Genomic DNA, 23,166 nt, shown 5'->3' on the forward strand with positions numbered 1-23,166 from the left:
ACCACTAGATTCTACACACTGTTTCTACATATCTGGAGGGCATTTTCATCCATTTTGAGGGGATTTGCAATTCTGGGTTGTCCCAGCACTTATGTGGGACAAATCCTCCTGAGGAATAGCAACTCACCTTTAATACCGGCCTCCCGAAATCCAGCTAAGCAGACCGTGCTTGTTGTTAAAATTTCTACTACATGTTTTAATTCCAAACCTAAATTTCATTATCCTTTCACAATTTGTACAAGAAGAAAAACTTGAATAACCATAAACAAGCCAAGATAACATCTCCAATACCAATTATTCCATTGAGCTCAGCGATATGCTTTGGGTTTGTTAACACAATATTTTAGCTGGCCCAGAAACCCACAGTATTTATTTACAGCATAAATCATCTAGTTTCCTTCTCTTTTTCCTTTTATGTTGAAGGTTAAGTAGGTAGGCAAATCAATGAAGAGAGCAACACAAAATAGGAAAAGCGATTGTACAGATTCCTAATTCCCCTTGCACCACTGGGCTGAACTGAATAGCAGATTTAAGAATCACACAGAACTGATAGATCATGGTTAGGTGATGATTTTTTTGCTAATTGAAAGGGTGGATACATTTTTGAGATGTCTTGTTTTAAATCCCGGAAGCCACACTTTAACAATACATGATGTAGAAGATCGGACTGGCAGGTTTGAAACCTGGCTGAGTAGCATAGTATCTGTGCTTCAGGTTTCCATTCATAAAACAGGGAGAATAAAAGCCCCCTCCTCTCAGGGTGTTTGTCAGGATTCGATGTGAAGCGCTTTCGACAGTGACTAGTACATAGTAAACATTATATAAATGTCAGGCAGTGTCATCGCCATTATTCCAACCCCATGTTCATCGTTTAGGAGACAATATCACCATGTTATGTTGGTATCAGCCCAACAGAGAACCAAATGCCATTTCTCTATGAGAGCCAATTCCTTCATTATCACATATAGTGTGCGTACTGCATGCCAAACAGTACACTATTAGGGCAGCCAAATGTCCTATCCTTCCCGAGTTGTAGGGGAATGACAGACAACAGGTAAACTCATAAGAGAATGTCAGGGAGTGAATGGTGAGTACTGTGGAGGAAGCTAAAGGAAGGTAGAGAAACACAGAGTGGCCTTTTTTTCTGTCCCCAGATTCAGGCCCGTTTGACAAAAAAACTTAGTGCACATTTTCGCTTTTCCTCCGAGGGGAATTTTCAGGCCGTCATTCTAGGTAACTGCTTCACTGAAATCCAAACCAGTTGGATAAAACAAAAATAATCCAACATATGAATGCATCCACACAGACATATGTACACTGGTTTTCTAAAATGTAATGTGTACGTAATTTCCCGAATGGCTGGTTGTCATATCCATCTGGTCTTATTTCCATAGCACTCGAATGCATCACGAAGATATAAACCCTAAAAGCTAGAAAACAGAATTTAAATACCCAAACACATAGGAGGTATGTTTTCAGAAGCAGCAGACCTCAAGGGAGCACTGTGGTAACTTCGTTAACTCCTCTGGCCAGAGTTGAGAGTAGCTGAGACTGAGCAGAAATGCCACAGGACATGAAAGACATTCCACTGCAGACCTCATTAAGTGGGCTTAAGACAAGCTTGACAAGCTAATGACAAAAATCTAATTTGGACTTTGTGGTCCTAAGAACTCTGAGCAAGTCCACATATACCAAAATTCTATGATGCGTGCTATCAGAAGAGGCAGCGCCCACTGTCAATTAGGCCTACAGAGTTCACAAACCAAAGGCCGGGGATGAACAGGGCCCCGATCCACACACTGAACAGGAATTCTTGTTCTATGTGCTTCTGGTTTGGGCTCTGGTCCTATTTAAATTGCACAGATGTCATAGGTTCCTAAATTAACAGAGGTCTCCAGGGAAATGTTCAGTGGACTGCACATATTGAACAAAGCAATGGCTAGATCCAGACTCCACATGGTACAGAAAGCATTTTTTGCTCTTGTTTGCCATTTCTCTAAAAGCCCTCTCCTATTTCTAAATTCTGTCAGCACCTGTGGGATTTGGACCATGTTGGATTTCACTTACTTATATGCCATTTCATAATTCTCTAGTTGTTCTAGGTGTGTGTAGGTCCACTTCTAACTACTTTTTATGTTCCTTGAATGGAAAAGCATTCACTTTCATGAAATAATAATGATTGGATGTATGTGTGCTACACAGAGTGGGAAGTAACTTACAAATGCAATCTTCATATAAATCTTATCATAATCAATCAACCCAATTTTATTGACAAGGAAGCTGAAGATTCACATAAGTTGTCAACCTCTAGTAAGTGAAGAACCAAGGATATAAACTCAGACCACCTGATTTCAAAGCTCATGTCTCTGTATTCTACTACCCAGTGCACAGGGGAATAAATGCTATTGAATGAATACATGAATGAATGAATGTCCTTCTAAATATCCTTAGAACTAAAATAAGAATTTACCACTTTAATAATTCTGCTCTTGCAGTAATAGATATATTATCATAAAGTAAAATCCTTGAAGGTACTATCCCTTACCTTAAATTTTCCATATTCTTATAGTGCTTTTGAAAATACCTCACAAATAGAAGATATTTAGAAAATTTTTATGGAATCAGTGAAATATTTTAACCCAAGATAACAAACTATGAATAGATGAGATGGCTTTCTTGGGATATTATCCTTCTCCTGTAACTAACTTCATTATAAGAGGGGATAATAGATTTTGTTTTTTCTGGAATCTGGTTCGATGTGCTAATTTCTTGAGAAATCCCTAGACATCTCCCCATGTTTACATCTCCAGGACTAAGGGAGACCTAAGCTTCTGGTCCCAGCTTTTCTGCCATTAGCCTGCCCTGTTTTCATACAAGCCCTGATAGTAACAGAAATGGTAATATTTAACTGTTATAAGCAACATAATGGATCAGAATATTTTAGTAAATGTGTATTGAGGAGAAACTAACCCCATCCACCTTTCAAAATGTGGACAGTACCTAGATGTCACAATGTCCTCATCCCTGGACCTATATTGAGATGTAATATTATTCTCTTGGGACATTACTCTCAATGCCATTATAATGTAGAGAAACTAGCTTCTTTTTCCAAACAGTTTAGAAAAAGATTCCAAGTGCATTCTACCTTCATTCTTTCCTGCTCTTCACTGCAATAAGAGAACTTAGGTAATAAAGAAGAATGTAATGCTCCTGGGAAGAATGTCTTGTTGCTGGGAAATCACAGAAGGTAACATGTACAGAATTAGTTTGGATTGATGAAATGTTAGATAGCTGAAAGAAATTATTAGAAGAAAAGGAAGCCAGAAATTCATGTATTATATATTTCCAGGAAGCCAGGTATTTCATTTTGTCTTTTGATATATGTTTATAAACACACACACACATATGCACACATGCAAATGCATATATGTACACACATATACAACATACTGGTGGGATTACAAATAGACTTTCACTATAGAAGAGTTTAAGTAAGTTAATGAGTGCTACATTTTAAGTTTTTCTCTAATTGCCTTTGTTGATCTGACACAGAGCTACTATATTAAATCCAGTAGTTATGGCTCTACTTCCTTTTAATTTGATATTAAAAGGAAGTGTTTATATACATTATGCAATTTATTCATCATACCATCACCATACATAGACATTGCCCATCTTTTAAGATGGGTAAACCAAGGCCCAAAAGAGTTAAGAAAATGCCCCAAGATTACACTTCTAGTAAGTGACAGAGGCAAAAATCTAAATTTAGGTCTACTTGTCTACAAAGCTTTGCTTATCCATTCAAATCCCATCCATTTACCCAAGTGCATTGTGTGCTATATTTTTCAGGGTACAATTCAAATGTATTTCATCCTTCGTGAAATATGAGAGTTCCTTTGAATTGAATACAAACTAATCAAAAATGTGCAGCTTTTTCAAAATAACCAGTAGCTTTCAAAATTATTAAATGCCCTCAGAGGGTTTATGTTCCTGGGGTTAGATGGCACACCACATCTTTTAATATAGGTCACTGAGAGGTACAAATGGGATTAATGGCCAAGATTTTTAATTCATTGGCAACCTCCACTTACTCCAGGAGCACTCTGAGAGCCCTACTGTGTGCATACCACCCCTTTGGGATAAAGCTGAGTGCAGGGAGAAGACAGACCCTAGCAAAGAAGTAACGAGTTCCCTCAGGGAGCCTACTATCCATCCTCTGGAAAGGAACAGAGTAAGGAAGCAGTGAGAGTCAAATTAATCTGAGAATACATTAGCAATACTTAGAAGTCATAAAACTAAATCAAAATTTCTTCAAAGGATTAAGTCCTACAGCCTTTAACTCAGTCAGACCTGCCTCCCCCACATGCCAATTAGAGTTCAAAGAAAAGATACATACACTTCATTTGCAGATCTGTTGAACCTTGGGCACAAGTGATAAATCCTTAATAAGTCAGAAAGATAGCTATATTTATTCTTAAAATTAACTAATTTGCACACCGAGGTTAAGTGATTTGCCTCAAGACAATTCATTGGAATGTTTGATAAAACTCCATAAAAATTCCATTTCTGATTTGACATCCCTGACCTGCTTTCCCATTTTCAAATTACCCTGTAGAAATGCTCACATGTGGCAATAAGGACCCCAATGCAAGACAAGTCCACATCTATACATGAAGCAAAACAACAACAAAACAACTTTTTACTAAAATTCCCAGAAAATCTCAGGATGAGTAAAGAATGCCCCAGCCATTGTTCCCTATAGAACAGAGAGCTGTGCTTCTGAGGGAGGAGTTTACTTCCTTTGTCTAGGTCCTAAAAGCAGACTTAGTTTGCTTTAGAGAACCTGGCAGTACAGAAAGTAAACATCCCAGACAAATCGAACTGGTTGGCTGAATCTGGCATCTAAATTGAATTCTTTGCTTAGGTGATTTAATTACAAACACACACACACACACACACACACACACACGCTATAACACTGAACTCTCTTGGTCCTTCCATAGAACATTCAGCAACAAAACCTTTCAAGTCTTCACCTCAAAGAATATAGAAACGTGCACTAAATACCATAATGCAAAAATGATGATCAAAGGCAAGAGAACTCTGAAGGTAACTTTCATGGTTTTTTCCTGAAAGTATACTATTAAAAAATCGTAACTCTGTTACACATGAATTTAATGTTTAAAATACTGAGATTAGCTTCCCTGATGAGACAGCAAGCAGCAACAATATCTTATTATTGATATTGGTATAGAAAATGGAACATAAAGAACACAAACATTCAATATATATATATTTTTACACTTTTGATGAAAGTGATCTCAAGTACTTTATGATTCTTCTGGACCAGTTTCATGGGTACTTTATCATTTTTATAGCAAAAAAATGTCACTAGAACAGAGCCATTGTCCCAAATTCCTCATTATACTATTCAATGCCATTGTGATTTTGCTAGATCTTAACCTATTGTAGAACCCAAATTACACAAAACTTTGGGGATAGAAATTAGCATAATTGAAATAATTCAATTTTTGGTAATTATAATTTTCACTTAAAACTAAATTAAATATGCCAAACTATAATTATGTTCAAATTTGCATTGTGAAAATTATCCCCACTTTGCTCACAGCATCCTAAAATATCTAATAGAGGATCTGAAGCCCTCAGGTTGAGTCAAGAGGCCTCATCTTCCCAGCCTTTGGGAAGAGGAGACTTATTACACATTAAGCACAGTCATTTAGTCTCTTGGGAAAGGAAAGAGAGCCGTTATTTCTTTACTGGATGATGTGCAGGATTTGTACCATAATCTTCAGGTTCTTCTAAGTTATAGGGCCATTAATGAGAGCTGAGTGCCACAGCAGAAGGTGAAAGATTAATGCTCTCTTTGTAGAAAAACCTTAAACAAAGCAGGTCGTGTTTTAGGACAGAGATAACAGGAAACAAAGACACAAAAAAAAGGCTGTAACATTTCAAACCAGGCCCCTGAAAACAAGCATTGCTTTGTGATCCATTTAAAAATGATAAAAGATTTCAGATCATCCAAAAACAAGGAACACTCACCTTTAGGCCCATGAGATATTCAAGGATTTTTAAGAATTCTAAGATCAATTCTTTACAATTATTATTTGCTTGGTATGCAAAAGGGAAAACAATAAAATAAAATACTACTCAGTGTAAGCTGTCTATTTAACTAACCTTTCTGCAATAAGATGAAATTAACCAGTTGATGTGATTAAACTTGCAAGATGGTTTATTTATCTTTATCTTTCGGATAGTGGGTGGATATAATCTGCAAATATATTGGTCAAGAAATAGATGAGTCTATATGCACAGGGCTGGCATCTTGTCAAAGCCCACAATGAGTTTCTCACAAAAAAAAAAAAAAACATATGAAAATATCTCCAGTTGAGTAAAATATTCACATTAATAACGGAATAAGGCAGAAGAACCCTGGCTGACATCCCATCTGTTCTTACGAATTAAATTTAGAAATCATATGTAATATAGACATTTCTTTCTGAATATCATAAAACCCTGACATATCCAGGCTTTCATTAGAAAGCTCCACAATGTGACTTGAATAACAATCTGTCTTAGCTAATTAGTATTTTCAGTTTAGCATATTCACTTCCAGACATATTGCTGTTTGCACATGGTAATTTAGGTAAACAGATACCATCCACAGCTGCATCAATTAACACTGCTAATCAAAACTGAATTCAGGTAATTAGGCACATTTATGCAAAAAATTGTGTAATTTTGGGGAAAAAACTAGATTCTTCAGTAATATGTCAATAAGTAAAAATCTCATTTTTAGATGAAGAACGAGGGGAGAGAAATCATCATTAATATATACATCATGCACCCAGAGTAACATTCCTAAATTAAATCTCAATCTGTAATTGGCCTGTATTTTCAGAAATTAGATCATATTTTTCATAAATGTTTTCTTCAATGTTTCCATATAGTAAAGTTGATTCACATCTGCCTAAGGGCTTAATCATCATCAAGCAAGACTCAAATGGTTAATGAATTCTCAAGTATTTATATAATTAGAAGGGATGTTGGTCAAACTTAGTCTTCCATCTTGCTTAGCATCTCTGGGGGAAGATTCTTTCAGTGTGTCTCATTTTATGGTTTATTTTAATTTTCTCTGCTACAAAGTACTTGGCATTTAGAATCACAATAATATTTTCTTATTTTTCTGCCGACACTCTTCAATATTCCTACTTCTACTTAATGCCCTTTAGTTGCTTTTCCATGTGTTTTCAAATTTAATATTTTAATTAAAATTAATATTTAATGAATTAGTTCTGTCTCTCTACAAATATAAACTAAATGGATAATTTTGACTAAATTTTCTAATCAGTTAATAAAAACTAATTTATTGGTGAGTAATAAGTGGCTAACTAGTGATGAACAGGTTCAGGGGGAGCGTTCTTAGGTATAAAGTTAATGCTAAAGTGAAGGAGAAAACCAGACCACCTTTTTTTAAAAAAATATTTTTTAGTTGTCAATGAACCTTTATTTTATTTATTTATATGTGGTGCTGAAAATCGAACCCTTGCTAGGCAAGTGCTGTACTACTGAGCTATAACCTTAGCCCTGGGCCACTTTTAAAAGCATTCTGTAATAGACTGGGGAGAAATTTAGGATGCATCTGCCTATCTATGCACCTATCTATCCATCTCAACTTCTTTTCCTCCTCAGATTCTGAAGTTGAGATTTATTTCTTAATGTGACCTTTGGTCTCCATAATGAAGTATTGGATTTAATGTCCACAGTTTTATTTTAATGGTAATAGAAGCTTGCAATCTGACTTAACAAACATTTCCTTAGTTCCCACTATGTATCAGGAACCTTCCAAAACCCCTGTGGGTGGATCTGGAGATGAATTTAGACTGATCACACTCCTCTGAGCCAGTTTCGGAGAGTTTACAAACCAATAGAATTATTTTCATAAGGTAGATATTACCAAGTGCAAATTTATCTGTCAGTTCCAAATTTCTGAGCCTCCTGGGTTAATTTCACAGAGCTTACTTTTTGCCTAACTCAGCAGAGTTCCTTTGTTCTCATATTAATTTAGAAATTGAGAACAAAAATTACCAAGTAGCATGCTATCTCTTTCTCACATTGCAGTAAACTGTACAATTTGTGTTCTTTTTTCATATTTATATAAAAGATTTTTTTCCCCACATACTCTTTAAATGTATTCAGCTTAAACTGGACAGTTACCTATGACACAGAAACCGAATAGATGCTGTGCCTATTATACCCAATTTTGAGAGCAGCAATTATAAAATGCAGAGGCAAATTTACTAATGGGTTGTCAAACTACATTTAACAATGAAATGTTGTGTCATGGGGCAAAAACACCTCTAACTTGAAGAGTCTGTTAAACAGAATTATTTATTAATTTTAAATGAAAGAGGTAAGCACAAATACTTTTAAAGACAATCATTTTAAAAGCCCAATAACTAGTGGTCAATTAAACTGAATGACTCAAATTTGAGGAGGAAAAATTCTTGTCTCCATGAATTGAGCCATCTGAGTGAAGTTCATGGCATGGGTGTACCAGGGAATAATCCCAGGCTCCTAACTATTTCTTTTACTTCCTCCAGAGCGAATTAGGAGAAGGTTCATTTTATCATTATAGTTCCTGACTTTCAGTAAATTTCTTTGCTCAGGAAAGGGATTAAAGTCATCTTTTAGAAATTTTGATCCTATAGTCATCAAATTTTAGCCAGAGGGAATGCCACAGATATCACAAGGGCAGATTTGGTAAAGAAAGGGCTTAAAATGTTATCAGCTTCCAACCCAGCAGCTAGACTACTGACTGACCACCTGACTTCAGGGAAGTTGTTCTCCACTCAATTGCAGTTTCTGGTCCATAAAACATGGCCCACAGACCCACCTCATTAGTCTCAGGGAGTACATGGAACATAGGAGGTGCTCAATAAAAACTTATTGAAGCTGGAGGCAGGTCAGTCAGTGATGGCTGCAGAGATGCTAATGCTGAAGACACTTTAGTAAGGATATGTTTTGAAGCACATCACCAGATTGCAGAGTACAGTTGGTGCTCTGTATCTACAGGTTTTGTATACATGGATTCAACCAACCAAGGATTGAAAATATTTAAAATGAAAAAATATTTGCCTGTACTAAACAAGCATAGACTTTTTTCTTTTCTTTAATCTCTGAAGAATACAGTATAAGAACTATTTATGCAGCATCTACTTGTCTTAGGTATTATAAGTAATATAGAGATGATTTAAAGTATACAGAAAGTGTAGGTTATATGCAAATATAATGCCATTTTATATAAAGGACTTGAGCATCCATGGATTTTGGTATCCCTGGTGGTCCTGGAACCAATCCCCCATGGATACCAAGGGACCACCATACTGTGTACGCTTGGTGTGATAATTTGAATATAAATAGCATAGGATATATCAAGTAGGCCACACATCACCACACCACAGTGGGCCACCTTCCAACTCACTCAAAACTAGTACTAGGAACTAACCTTCCCAGTTAAGACGAAAAGTTAACATTGGGACATTTATCGTTTCTAGACTATTTGAAAGACTTTATCAAACAAATCACAAGAAAAAATTCACTTGGCCAATACTAAGCAAATATTTTTTCCTAGAATTATTATCTGTTAAATAGAATAACATCTTAAAAAAACTATAGGTGAGTATTTATTTTTCCTATGAAAAATACCCCTGAAAATCCATAAGACTTCTACTTGCTATCTCTCTTTTGTTCAGCAAAATAAAATTGCTCATGGTAGGCATACTCTAAATTTTTGTGGAATTAAATTGCTGACTCACAATACATAATAAATAAAACAATATACTATAAATAAAATGATATCATTGGTCTTTAAAAAAAAACAGTTTGTTTTTTAAACAAAGGGACTCCAGCCAAAATATGTGGTCCATGAAAATATCAAATGGATTAGATTAATCTTGGCTTATTAATGGCAAAAAATGTTATTTCACAACAATAAGGGAAATGTCAGGTCTGGGATTGGGTGGATTAGAGGGGAACCAATTGCCAGAAGACAAAGGCAACATAAAGGAATAAAAATGTCTTCAAAGCACACAGAAGCAAAACAAATGATTAGATTTGGGACTTGGCAAAATACGATCTTATTTTCCTTTGCTTCTTCACCAACAATTTTTTCTTTCTGCACTAAGACAATATGAATTTCGCCTTCCAGAGACATGATTCTCTTTTATGAAAAAGAATGCTGATAATTAATAACGATATAGTATAGGAGATTATCTGTAGTTTAGCACTTTAGCTTTTTATGCTTAGAGAATGTTGCTAGAGTTGCAACAAATGTTCATACTGAAAATCGTTTTAAATAGTTCTCATAAGAGGTAGAACAAGATTATTCTAAATTGGAGAAGATTCTTGAATTGTATCTGAAGAATTAATAGTGCTTTTATCAAAGATGAAATGCAGTTAATAGTGCATATAGCAGTCACGGGTTTGTTTTTTTTTTCCTTAGTAAAGATTAACTTTATTAAGAGAACAATTGGAGCAAATGAATTTTTTAAAGTTTGACAATTCACTATGCCAAAACTAAAGCTGATGACCTCTACTTTATCAGACAATGTACAGAACAACATATTTGTTTACAGTTTATGAGGAATACTTGTCTCACAATTAAGAATTAGGAAATTATCCTTATAGCAAATAGATCTTAGTTAAACATATTATTAATTTATGCTTCAAGGAATTATCCAGCTCTCTAGAGGATGCCAGTCACTTTGGTAAGTGTGTATAATTTCAGTCTCTCTCTCCCAAGTATTTCATCTTTTGACTTTCCTTATAGGCCTACAGAGGAAGCCTATATCTTTCAGAAGGATGTTGAAAGCATACATGAAAAGCTCATGTAAAAAAATAAACTATAGCACCTCAGGCTTCTTAATTTTTACACTATAATACCTTGGACTTTTCTACCTTGACACATTCAGAGCGAATTCTTTGATGAAAAGAGAGAGAAATAAATTACAGATGGAATGAAGAGAATCTTTATTACCATTTTAATAGTTCATAGACACATGAAAGGAAGATGCATTCACTGGGTGGTGGGACCTAAAACTAAAAAGATTCACTGACTTAGCAATAATAAAAAATAGTATGATATGAAAAAATGAAAACCGTTTTTTGAAGCAATGTGAATATGCAAACTCTTCACAAATGCTTCAAGATAATTTAAGAAAGAGAAATAAAACTAAACCATTAAGTACCATTGCAAATAATTAGAGTTTGCTTCTCCTCTAACAATTTTTGAACCTAACGAAAAAGGGGAATACATCCAGAGATGATTAGAGATCCTGGGGAATAAAATTCCAGACATCAGAAATAATCAACTTTCAGGTACTGGTTCATAAGCAACTTCAATAAAACATGCGTTTTTCAGGAGCCATTGTATACATTTAACATTGATATAATATTCAGTTTAGGTTTTTGTCATTGGTTTGGAATAGAGATGTTATTGCTATTTATTCCTAACCTCTTCAGTACATTCCTAGATCATTTTTGTTTGGAGAGCAAGTATTTCCAGTTATGCAGAGCTAGTGGGAATGGTTTTGATGTTTTATGGGGTAGGGGAATGGTTCTTGGGACTTTCTCCCCACAGGCTCCCAATAATATACACATTATTTCTAGATTCTCTGCCACAGAGACACTTTGTCAGAGCTATGGTCCTTCTAAAGCAGCATATCACCAGACGTGCAAAAATGAAAATTAAAATAGGAGGGTTTTTATTATTATTATTTGAATGACACAGAATCTGCTCAATGTTTGCATTTAAATTGGACAGACTAATTCCAATCTGGCTTTTAATTTCTGAAAGGTTAATCACCCTAACAAAGGTCAATCAAACTTTAATCTTCAATAAAATTGCTACAACCCAATCACCTACAGGACACTTATTATATTCCCATTTCCATGAGAAAGAATGCATTCTATTCATTAAACATCACTAATCTTCTAACTCTTTACATTAGCACATTTTACCAAATATATATATATATATATATATATATATATATATATATTAATTCCTTTGAAACTCTGACAAGAGTTCATTTCCACACATCTCAGGAGGTAATCCTGTTTTTTAAAAATGGGACATTAGCTGTGAACGAATTTCTTGGCCCTTTTTAATCCTCATAGACCTTTGATACTCCACCAGGGTTCTAAAACTCTCCAATCTCAGTTACACAAAATATTCTGGAAGTTTAGCTTAAAAAAACAATATATTATTTTAGGAACTTAATCCTCCGTGTCTCTGTGACTGCCATTCATCTGCTTGTTTCTGTCCCTGATGTTTACTGTGTACAAAAGTTATTGATTAGGAGAAAGTAAATGTTAACCGTATTTGAATCACAGTAGAAATCTTAAAATCATTAATTCACTCACTTGATGAATATATATATATATATATATTGACTGCCTGATGACCAATACTGGGTAGAAGAAGAATCCAAGTTATAAAAGGAATCTCTTTCATGAAAATAACATGCTCCTGTGAAAATTACATCCACCATGTAATAACAAAGCTTCCACTTTTAGTTTTTCTCATCAGCGTCATTAAATTTTAGGAACGACTGAAAAGACGCCAAGACAAATTTTAAACCAAGGTTTGATACACAACATTTAATACTATCCAGACACTTAAAGGTTTTAATTCCATAAAATCATTCATTTTTGAACTTTATGAATGGGAAATTTTGATGTCAAAATTTAAAATCAATATATTGAGTCAATCAGGTCTCTTGTGATTAGGAATAAAACTATGAGAAAGTTTAAATGAACTGATTTAAAACATACATGCTATGCTTAAGTGTGTTTCAAAATGCTATTATGTAAGGTTTAAAAACTGCTATTTAAAAAAAGACACAAAAGACAATTGTAATGGTCAAAGGACTATTCACTCCTTTTTGCCATGATATCTCAGCCTGGATGCGCAAAGGGAAGGTAAAAGAACTTCAATGTATATCCCCAATATTGCAAATTGGTCACCATGATATTACAGTGGTGGTGTGACACAGCATAAATGACCCAAACTTGCCCTCTGTGTGTTTTTTTTTAAGACCCCTCCTCCCTCTTTTACTTGGATGAAGGGCTCAGGCATATACTCACAGAGACACATGCCTCTCCTCATCCATATGCATGCTCATTAATTAGCAATATGTGAAGGCTATAATTTGGGAAACACCCCAGAGCTTGAATATTCAATCAAGCAAAGCAGATCATTTCACAGACCTTGGTGAAATGAAAATACAGGTATAACAATCAAAGGCCAGACAGAGAGCAGCAACAATGTCAAGAATACCCGTCTTCATAAATGTTGTAAAAAAGCTTCAATCACTTTATGATTTCAGTCAAAACCCAGACCCCGCTGCCCCCCACTTTGAGCACCTCTTGAAACTAAAATAGAACATCTACATATTCTATAACCGCAGTTGCCCTTTTTTTTTTTTCTTTGCTGTAACTGGGTTGACACACAAAATAAAACAACATCTTTTACATTGCGGAACAAAATAAATCCAGTGCTACACATAAGTGTTCAATTAATATTTGTGACCCCATCGTAATTCTGAAAACGGACAAAGATTAGCTAGACATAACAAGAGGTAAAATATTGTTTTATATTCCATTCTCAGTATCAAAAGCTGTTTAGTTTTATTCCTGTATTTCTGGATTTGGGGGGAAAACCCCCCAAAGCTTTCAGAGAATATGTTGTAAATGCTTAAAAAACATAATGGATCTTTTTTTTTTTTTTAATGAATCATTTTGGTCGGGAAACAAAAAAGCCCACCACATGAAACAAAAATCTTAATAAGAAAACCCAGGATGTGAAATTATAAGACACATACCTTTGCCTTCCAAGTTTGCAGTTTCTCATCTTGCCGTTCAGCCTTGAGCAAAAGTCGACTCCTTGTCCCTGTGTCCCTTGTGATCTTCATGACAATGCCATCATATCCCTGGTAAATTTTCCGATTAAACTTTACCAGTGTAGAAACAACTTTGTTAATTATGATATTAGCCAGCTGAAGTGTGCCATCACTCACCCACTGTAAGGAAGCCAGACAGAGAGACATCTCATCATTGCAACCAGAGCAGACAGATAGATTTTGTTCCTTTCTCATACGTGTCACAGATTCCATCCCTTCTGACCCTCTCCTCAGCCATCCACTGTCAAATTTAGCTTCCGTGAGCTCCCAGCTTCCCTTTATCCCTGCCTCAGATCTGAAACCCCTGGTTATCAGGAAGACGCGCGTCACTGGCTGTCTCGAAGCAGGAAAGCAATCAGGTGAATACTACTTATTATCTCGCATTGCTTTCAGAGGAGTGACAAGATTGATTTAGGACCAAGAACACATTCAGATTTCAGACCTGTAGTTCCTAAGTTCCTAGTGTTTTAAGTTCAGGCAAGAGAGTATACGCAAAGTTGTAGCAGGGAGAACTTCAACCCCAATGTTAGGGCTAGGAGATTCTAGAAATTAAGAAGGGCATAAAAAAAAAAAATCTGAGTTCATTTTTCAGGTGCACTTCTATTTTCTTTTCTACCTGGAGAATCCACCTTCCTGGCTGGGTAGCCTTAAGTCAACCCCAGGAAGCAATATTTGGACTTATAAAGTTGTCTCTGCCCATCCCTTTTCCACATGAGGACATTTCTGTAACAGAAGGTTCTAAGTCCCCACCTTGGTTTATTTAGCCTAAAGACCTGAGAAGATAAATTCATAAATATTTTTAGATATAAGCTAGGCTTGTGCAATACAAATAAGAGGATGCTTCCATTCTGTCAAGAAAAAAAAAGGGTTTCTAAAATCTCACCAGAATTGGATGAGATGGGAAAATATGGATTCGGGAATTCTAAGAAATTTTAATTCGTATCTATACTGATCTAGGTATCTTTGTGAGAATAAGACACTCTTTATCCTTCACCCTCTGGGGCTGATGTTAAAAAATGAGTCATATTCCATATTCCAAAACAACAAAGAAGCTGGAAATGTCAGAGGATATTAGTACATTTTGGCACAATATCAAAGACAAACAATCTTTGTGACTTTTAGTAAAGCTCTATTTGGGAATGAGCTGTTTCTATTACGTTAGCTCTCACAGTTTTGGCAACTGCCACGGGGCCAGGTACATAGTAGTTACTCAAGAAATATATATGAATACCCAAACACATATTAAACACACCATCCTCCTCAAAGCCCAATTTACCTCCCCTTAAAATTAAGTAATGCAAATATTCATTCTTTAGGTATTGTTCACAACATAGTAATTATTTATGTAATATTTATTCAAAAGTATATCTTTAAAATACTAGAAAGACCATTCCCAGAAAAGAAAAAAATGTTAAAAAGGACATTTCTCAATAACTCAAATTAAAGGTTTCAATAATGTCCCAATGAAAATGATTGTAGCTCAGGAAGTTTAAATGAGTCAAAAAAATCTTTACTCTGACTGAAAATACTTTCTCCTAGAAAATTCAAAGAGAGTAATATATACTGCATACGCAAGGTTTTTCATTGCAGTAGAATCTATGAAAGAAAATAGGAAGAATTTAATGTCCCCAAATAAATAAATAAACTTTGGCAATTGTAGGCAGCTGTTATATGATAATGAGGAAGATTGAAAAAAAAATCAATATACTGAATGAAAAAAACCAAAATACAAAATGTTCATATATTGATTATTGAGTACATTTGAACATCATAATTAGATGTACAGTTGTACCTCAGTATTCATGGAAGGTTCCAGGATCCCCTTGGATGTCAACTCTAAAGGATGCTCTTGTTCCTTATTTAACATGACACGGTGTTTGCACAGAATGTATACACATCCTCCTATGTACTTTGAATCATATCTAGATTACAACATACCTATTATGTGAAGTTGTTATACTTTAGTTGAATAATAATAAGAAAAATGTCTGTATCTGTTCTGTCTCCATATAATTTTTTCCTGGATATTTTCAACCTGCCATTGGTTGAATACATAAAAATAAGACTCACTAATAGAGAGAGCTGCCCACAGCATGTACGATTATCAGTCTCAAACAGTAGAGTATATACTCCAGCTACAAAATGGGAAAAACAATAGTGATACCTACTCTAGAGGAATTTGGTATTAAGCCAAATAATGCATATATAATCCTTTGCATATTTCCTGACTTATGGTAAACACTCATTATATAGCTTAGTTATTACTTTTATAATAATTACCATATCAATAACTCTGACATGTCTTTATTTTTCTATCAAATAGCCAAAAAGTCACTGAATTAAATGAAGTATTTTGAAACAAAGAAAACTCAGTGTTTCAAAACCCAAAGACCAGGCATTGAAATGATCTAGATGGCAAAACTGGTTTGTAAAATAACAACAGCAATAAGAATAAACAAAAGATAATGAAACCTCAATTGCAAATTATAATCTGTATGAGACTTATAAGACTTTTTTAATTTTTTAAGACAGGTCTTATAAAGAAGCTTCCCATGTTGACTTCTCTATGGCCACTTTAATGACTATAAAGATGTGGAGCTGTCAGCACATGGAGATTATGATAGGAGAATGAACCTAGAGAAATTGGCATCATCTGAGAAATCTCAAGTGTTCTTATTTGGGCATTCTTATCCTTGTTTTCCAGTGTGGGCACTTGCTAATTTCTGCTTCCTGTGGCCACAAAGCCCAATTCAGAACTGTCACCTAAGAATGCTTTTCCTCCAGGGTACACAAGTTGCCACACATCAGAATTGGGTGTGGATAACATAAATGCAATGCGTAAGTGTGGACTACTTTAAAGGTTGAAGCAGTCGGTGAGGACAAGGCAATCTGGATTTCATAACCCTCTCCCTGGAGAAGAATCATTTGGGATCCAGACAAACCATGAAGCCTGAATCTCTGCTGCAGATGATGCCATAAACTTTCTTTCATTGGCTCTTATGACAGTCCTTCCTTTCCCTCTGATCACTTGAATATGTTTAATTAAGTCTCATATGTGTATTAATTTCAGACTCTAGCCTGCGAGATGAAGAACTGAATGCCTGCTATTCCCTTCTCTGTTGTGTCTTGGTCTCAGGAGTCAGACATTCTGCCTCCATTCCTTGCACAGCTCCTGTCTTATTAACTCTGAGACTTGGGGCAAGTTATTAAACCTCATTAGGACTGTTATCATCAACATCGTGTAACACTGTTATGAAGATCATGCATAACACATGTCAGTGCTTAGCGCATAGTAGGTATCTAATATATGCTCTGTCACTACCAGAGGAGCACTAGAATCTGATGCTGCAGCATAATATATGGACAAGGATCCTAGCTGCAGCACTACTTAACAGTAAATGATTGAAAATAATCTAAAAAAGCCATCTAAGGTAACTGATTCAATAAGGTGTATTATATCCATACTATGGAACGCCATACGATCATTTACATGAGTGGACCAGAAATATTGATATGAAGTAATTTATAGGATATATTTTAAGGAAAAGAAGAATGGCAGAATCACATGTACAGTGAATTATCCTTCTGTTCAATAAGGATTTTGTACATAATGTTTGTATATTTAGAGAAAAATCTCTAAAAAATACCTAAGGAACCACTCACAATGCTTGCTTTAGTAGGAAAATTTGGGCCGAGGGAACAGGAGGGGAAAGAGAACTATTCTTTACAGTATAAACTTTACAGTCATATAAATAATACAACATTAGCAAATTTTACAACTTAAAAATAAATCATTCCCCCTACTCGAATTTGCAGTCTATTTCGGTCTTTTATAAAAAGCTCCAGAAACTCTCCACTTTCCCATACTGATGGGAACGATTCACCAGCTGGTGTCTGTCCAGATGGTCAGCTATGCACACGGTACTGTTTTTCTATACCATAATACCTCATAACTACCTTTTCCTTTCTATTCTCGTTTCAATACTACTTTCAATACCATTTGTTGCATGAGTTCATTTTCCTCCTCCAGTAAATGTCAAAATATTGATATGCCTGCAGCATCTTCTTTTTCAAAGGTGGCTTCCTTAAAAAGGATTTGATTCAGTGCAAGAGAGAAACTGCATTCCTATGTTCCGTGCAATTCTAGAGTCATCTCAAGTAAGGAGTCCTTTCTCATGTTACAAATGTCCAAATATTTGTCCTCAGAGAAAGGGAATTAAGTCCTCCAGAAGCCAACAGGATGTCCTGATGACGGGCTTCTAATCGGACCAATGATGTCACACAGCACATACTCCACATACATATTAAATTGTGAGTTGAAAAGCTGAAAGTCTGATGTGGGCTTAAAACTTAGGGCATTACTTGTCTTTTCAAATGTGCAAATTTTGACAACTTATTGCTCATTGCAAATACTATGTAAACAAATGTCAACTGATATCTTCATAGAAATCTTTCAAGGGTTACATTTTCTCTTCCCATTTGAAATAGTCTTTCCTAATTTTGGAAGTTGCAGTTACTAATCACAGACTTGGGCATGATCTCAAAATGCCTGGATTTACCAGGGGGTAAGGAGTTTAGGCAACCTGTTGCTTTGTCTGTAAAATAGCGTAAACTTATAAGGGAAAGATGAAGGTTAAATGCCTTAGCTGTTGACTAAATGGTACACTTTGGGAAACACGAGGTAACAAACAGGTGTTCTCGTGGGCAGCAGCGTCACTGTCATCATCATTAATTCCAGACACTATTAGTTGGTCAGTCACAGCTGCAGAGTATGAAAAACTGCTGGTTCTTTCCATTTATTAATTTTTCTTTTCCTGAGCAAATGTTATCCATGAAATGCACACAGGTCCATATAGCAATTGGCTATCCTTATCTTATATACCAGCAATTCTCAGGCTTTAATGATTATGTAAAAACCAGGGGATCTTGTTAAAATGCAGATTTTGATTCAGTAAGGCTGGGCTGGGCGGGAGCTTGATATTCTTTATTTCTGCCAAGCTTGCATGTGACACTACTGCTGTGGGTGATGAAGTACCGAGGTTGTATCCCACCACGGACATTACGGAGAGTAAGAATGACATGCCCAGTAATGAGAGCAACGAATATTAAACCATATACTTATATATAAAAAAATTATAATTTTTTCTCTCTATTACTTACCTTGAAGAGTTGAACAACATTTAACATTTCTCAGTCCTGAGATAAAATGTGAATATGCAATCAGGGTACAATTTCTTCCCTGTGTTAACTCCTGGTAGATACAAAAGAAAAGAAAAACAAATAATTATGTAATTTTTAATAAAAAGAAGGATCACATTCACAAAAGTGTTTTAAAAGTGAACATGCAATGATTTGAACCTGGAGATACTTTAAAAGAATAAAAGCTGTTATTTTCTTTCTTGTCATAACACAAGTTTACAGTCATAGTTTATATTCACTCTGTTTGGCCCTAAAACAAAATAAGGTATTAACAAAATCCTTTTTCCTGTGAACTGTGCGCTTCTCTTATGCAACTAAATATTCATGTCTGTTTCTTACAGAGCTACCTAAAGCTAAAGGTTTAATCAGTAAGAGCATTGTACCTTCAGTAAGCTGGTACAGCCTAGCTCCTAATAATTCTGGAAGCATTTGCTAAGCTTTCATAATTATTTCCATTGCCATGAGCTAATTCCCTTGATTTGCTTGAGGTTAATTGTTGAAAAAATAATAGAATTTGAATATAGGAAAATAATACTCTAAATTCAAAAGCCCAACATCAGGCAAAAGCTTACTGGAGGGTATATGGTTTAACTCAATGCTTTGTTTTCATTTTGTTTTTCTGGCTTTTTTTACCCACTGAAATCCATGATAAGAAAACATTTACAGCATGACCAAGTACCACACACACTCCAAATCTATTTGAGAAAAATGTATTCATGAAATAATACTAAGCCTCACTACATACAGTGCATTCTAAAATTTCTAATTTTTTCCTCCTCCTCCTCCTCCTCCTCCTCCTCCTCCTCCTGCTCCTCCTCCTTCAAGTGCTGGTCATGATCTATCTGCTAAGTTGATTTTGTGATTTACAAATTGATCACTCAAACTTCTGGTTTTGAAATAACACATTCCTGGGCAAATTCTGGGAATGGATGCTGGTTCTCTGAAAGTTTGTGGGTATAAAATGTTCAGGTTCTCAATGTGACAGCCATAGATCAAAAGGAATGGTGAATGATCCTGAGCCAGCACATTTTAGTGGCAGGGACTAACTAGAAATGATCATTTCCACCAATGCAACCCATAAATGTTTTCTTCTGTTCCTTCTCTGGAGATAAACATTAGAAAATCAACCTTCACATTTAGGTAGAATGATGGAAATGAATTTAATCACCCAATTACTATGAGGAAAGAATAAGAAAGCAAGTTAAGAATGAATTAGGTAGGAATTGATGAACACAAAAAAAATGTGCAGAAAGCAATTTATCATCTTTTAAATAAATTCTCATGCTGTAAGCTGCATGTACATGAGAATTATATCAATGGACCAAATAGGTGTTATTCTACTCAGACTAGAAATTTGGAGATGGGCAAGTCACAAGAAAGCACAGATACAAAATCAGAGGTCTAAGCTTTCATTGACCCGTCCATGTGGGAAAGCCTATATCATGACTTTCAGAAGTTCAAGCAGCACAGAGTCTTATAGGCTAAGAGTGTAAGCATTATGGTTTTCATTTTTATAGAAGAAACACATCCACCATGTGTGAGAGAAAGCAAATAAGGTCAGGGAAATTAAATGAAGTACATTGAAACCACTCATCTTTGATCTTTTCTCTCAAATTGAAGCATTGATTGGCAGAATAAGTAAGTAAGCAAAACTACATTCCAGAGAGGAGAATAAAGAGGAATAAAGTGGACATAGAGGAGTAAAGCTATCTTTAGTGGTTCTCAGAGTAGTTCTGCCCAAAGAGGGATTGGGCAACCTTTCACATTTCCTTCCTGCAGTTATTCTCAGATTCCATATGGAAACCTCAAAAATAGTGATAAAAATCTTCCTAGTTCAGAGTGGAGTACCATGCGGGGGCTTGGGAGATACTTTTAAGTAGAAAAAAGTTAGGTAAGTATTTTTAAAACTGCAATATTATAGAGTTCTTTGAGGAATAAAATTCTTTATATGTTCTATTTCTAAATGAGCCTAAGAAAAATGTGTATTTTGACAATTCACTAACCATTATTAGTATATTCAGCCTAAATATGTTGGGTTAGAGTGTATGTTAAGTGTACTAGATGGTCACACAGCATCTTCCTGCTCTCAGAGAGGAACTTTTGTGTAACTCCCTCAAGGACCTGTGGCTCCTAGGAAGCATCAGTTTCCTGCTCAGCTGAAATTATTCTGATAGCTTTGACGTTAATGTGACCATCACCAGAACATGTTATACTTGAACATAAATGATTCTTGGAGATTGAAAGTAAACATAAAATAATCCAAGTCTCCAAAACACTAGATTAGAATATCAAAGGTTAATCAAATAAAAACTTGATCTTTTCTGGCTCAATTTACAGTAACTCTGTATTCTTTCATGTGGGCAAACAGTCCATACTGTTTTCTCAATTTTTCCACTTTTAGTTCACACATGAACATACACATATCATTTTAAAGATATGTCTTGAAAAACAATAATATTGTAGCATACTATGTCCTAGACTGATTTCTCCATATAATTTGTTCTGATTTAAACTGATTTTTCTCTGCAGTGCAGGTATCTTCATTCCCACCAAAAAGATGAATATTGCTCTTTATATTTTTGTGGTAGATTTTATAAGTAGGTTTTATGCCTTTTCCTGCAATGCAGTCTATTAAAAATATCAGGCTATTATGTAATTCACTAAGTTGAAATGATCAACTGTTACCATTTTCTTTGCAAAGCTGACCCTACCCTATGAAATGCACATATACATTCACAGGCACATAGTAACACACTCTCAAGTTGGATGGTCTCTTTCAGAGCAATGTAATTCAATTGCTTTGGGGATTTTTCAAGGAAATTTTATCATGCCAAACAAAGAAAGTTCAATCAAGGAATTGGGTTTTGTGCTTGAATTTTACACCGGCAAGTTTTATTTGTTTGTGTGATTATTAATTTCTTTTAGGAGCACCAGCTAGAATTGGAGTTTGGAAGACTATGCATTAAGAAGAAAGATGAAACAGATGCAATACACAGTTAAGATCAAAGAACCCCATCAATTCATTCGGAGAGTCAAAATCCAGCTGAGCCTCGGAGCCCTGTCTGCATAATAACAAAGGTTGACTAAAACATAAGGATTAAACAGATGAGCTGTCTCCTGTGGAGGCATGGGAGGGGAGCCCCACTGAGACACATGGAAAGACACTTTGGAAGCTCACACCTGCTCCTCCCCAGCCAAACCTACAGGAGACCAAGATGGCCAAAGACAGTCCACTAATGTCTGGAATTGCTAGCTTTACTAGAAAGGAATATATGTCTGATGGACATCTTTTTATTCATTAAGATATTTTTAGTTTAGGCAAATGACAAATTAATAAATCGTTTCCATTTGTCCAAGGTGACTTACCAAGTGCTTGACTTTCAAAATAAGAGGAAAAATAAATAAACAGGGGAAAAAAATGTTCTATGCCATGAAACAATATTGGGAGGATGCCTACTTCCCAAATATATTTTCCCAAATGAATAGTGCTTTTGAGGCAATCTTGAAAAACACTGGTAAATTTAGTTCCATTTTGCATTCTCAGAAAATTATTATTTTTAATAGCATGAAGACAATTCTAATTTCTATGAAGACATTGCCAGGTTACACTCATTGCTATCCTACATAATGTAACCTAGCCCTCTACAGTTAAAATATAGCACAGAGGGACTGGGAGGATAGCTCAGTGGTAGAGCACTTGTCTAGCACATATCAGACCCTGAGTTTGATCCCCAGCATGGTGACGAATACAGCACCAGATTCAAATGCATTTAAAATTCTGGGCCTATTAAAAGAATGTCACATTTATTCTTATGACCTTAGCACAATATTATATTAAAGTTACTGATAAATTATTCTGAATATCAAAATAATTTTCTTTTAAGAAAACTGAAGTACTTTTTAAAAGTTAATCAAGTTGGATGCTGAGGCAGGAGGATGGCAAGTTCAAAGCTTGCCTCAGCAAGTTAGTTAGCTATCTCAAAAT

General features: G+C 35.3%; 1 long non-coding RNA gene across 7 annotated transcripts in view; it reads right to left on the bottom strand.

Annotated features, from left to right (window-relative positions):
* LOC131423237 (uncharacterized) overlaps nucleotides 1-23,166 on the bottom strand; it is a 94,310-nt gene that overhangs the window by 18,077 nt on the left and 53,067 nt on the right. For all 7 annotated transcript variants that reach the window (XR_009224435.1, XR_009224441.1, XR_009224438.1 and 4 more), the window contains 2 exons: nucleotides 19,143-19,233; nucleotides 13,905-14,102 (listed from right to left, as the gene is read on the bottom strand). This is a non-coding gene — a long non-coding RNA (uncharacterized LOC131423237). The remainder of the gene's footprint in view (nucleotides 1-13,904; nucleotides 14,103-19,142; nucleotides 19,234-23,166) is intronic.

Source organism: Marmota monax, unplaced genomic scaffold (assembly GCF_021218885.2).
Source record: "Marmota monax isolate L192 unplaced genomic scaffold, Marmota_monax_Labrador192_F-V1.1 WCK01_AAM20220418_F8-fsc00036, whole genome shotgun sequence".
Lineage (NCBI taxonomy): Eukaryota > Metazoa > Chordata > Mammalia > Rodentia > Sciuridae > Marmota > Marmota monax.